Below are 1,989 nucleotides of genomic sequence, written 5' to 3'. Positions count from 1 at the left end.
TGTCTAAATATCCTGAACTGCAAACACATAGACATTGACTTGAGGAATAAAAATTTTCTTAAATACAAATGCATAATGCATCCACAGAAAGTTACTGTGCTGAAATAATAATTTTAACACTTTAAAATTTTAAAAACACTTTTTTTTGGCCTCAGAACTATGTTCTAACTATTAGCCAAAATTACTTTCCCCCATTAATTTGGAAAAATATATATTTTCAAGATTAGCTTGTTTTTTACTTCTGAAAATAAAGAATTCTTTCTTCTACAGTGTTATTTTAATAAAAACTGAGAAAATTAAGTTACAAGGTGAACTTTATTTTTTTCTGCTAATGGCAAAAACACCTGTGCCTTTTATTCATCTTAAAGAATTTCTCTATTAGGTTGGTTCTCTATTAGACTGATTCTAATTTTGGGGTGCTTTTGTATAAATGAAAAAAAAAAAAAAAACCTTCTTGTAGAGTTTGTTGAATTGACTAAATCGTCCATTGTTAGAATTGACTGCCCATTTATTGCTTTAGGATTAGTAACAAATACATCAGTGTGGGTGACACATTCTTATTTTTACCTACAGTTAACTTTTTGTACCAGAGTTTTGCCATATACAGTTAACTTTTTTATACCAGAGTTTATACCAGACTTTTCACCTCTGAATTTCTCAAGGCATATATTAAAGGGTTCAGCATGGGAGTGTCGATGGTACACAGCACAGTTATTGATTTATCAATGCGAAAGTTGTAAACAGGTCTCATATCCATGAAAATACCAGGAATGAAAAAGAGGACCACCACTGTGATGTGGGACTTCAGGTAGATAGGGCTTTGCACCTCCCTTCCTGTCTGTGAGCTCTAAGGGAATTTAAGATGACCACATAGGACACTAGCAGGAGGATAAAGATAACTGTACAGATTGCGCCACCGTTAGCAACCACTCTGAGACCTGCAACGTAAGTGTCAGTACAGACAAGGTCCAACAATGGGTAATGTCACAGATGAAGCAGTCAGTGACACTGGGACCACAGAAGGGGAGTCCGTACACAAAGAGGAGCTGAACCACCAAGGGCACAAGACCTCCCACCCAAGCCACCTCCAGCAGCAGGATACAAACCTGCCACTTCATGATGGTCAGGTAGTGCAATGGCTTACAGATGGCCACATAGTGATCATAGGCCATCATCTCCAGAAGGAAAACCTCAGAACCTCCAAATAAGTGTTCTAGAAAGAGCTGTCCCATGCAAACTGGGAAGGAAATTGTTTTTTTTTTTTACCACTGATTAAGTCTATAATCAATTTGGGTGAAATGGTAGTGGAATAAACTGTATCCCTGAGTGAAAGATAAGCAAGGAAGTACATGGGGAAGTCCAGAGAGGGGCTGGCAAAAACAGTCACCATAATGAGCAAGTCGCCCACAATTGTCACAAGGTAGATATACAAAAACAAAACAAATAATGCATTTTGCCCCTCAGGATCCCGAGTGAAACCCAGGAGAATAAATTCTGTTACTTTGCTACTATGTTCCATTTAGTCTTCTGTAGGTGGCTCAGTATTAAAGAGTCCACTTATCAATACACTAGACACAGGAGACAGGCTCAATCCCTGGGTTGGGAAGATCCCTGCAGAAGGAAATGACAGCCCACTCCAGTATTCTCGCCCAGAAAATCCTACGGACAGAGGAGCCTAGCTGGCTACAGTCCATGGGTTCACAAAGAATCAGCCACAACTTAGCAAATGTTTCAGAAATAAGAATTCAGGAGAACCAGACCTATACTGAGATTGTGAACAGGACTGTAAACATATCTGTTACATTTTGGAACACATCTTCATCATTATATCTTCTATGGTGGTTTGCACATAAAACACATATAGTAAATATCTACTGAGTTCTTTCAATGAGCCCATGAAGACTTCATTTGGGAATTCTGTTATTTTTCAGATGATTCTGTTGGGGTTTCAAGAGGTTATATCTCTATGTCTTAGAGCATCTTCTACAG

The 1,989-nt window shown here is 38.2% G+C and overlaps 1 pseudogene; it reads right to left on the bottom strand.

The window, feature by feature from the left end:
* Window positions 1-628: 628 nt before the first annotated feature.
* On the bottom strand, window positions 629-1,519 carry LOC104987795 (annotated as a pseudogene).
* Between the last annotated feature and the right edge of the window lie 470 nt (window positions 1,520-1,989).

Source organism: Bison bison, unplaced genomic scaffold, assembly GCF_000754665.1.
Source record: "Bison bison bison isolate TAMUID 2011002044 unplaced genomic scaffold, Bison_UMD1.0 scf7180017846191, whole genome shotgun sequence".
NCBI lineage: Eukaryota > Metazoa > Chordata > Mammalia > Artiodactyla > Bovidae > Bison > Bison bison.
Note: the sequence above shows the minus strand (reverse complement) of the source record. Positions and strands in the feature narration are given on the sequence as shown.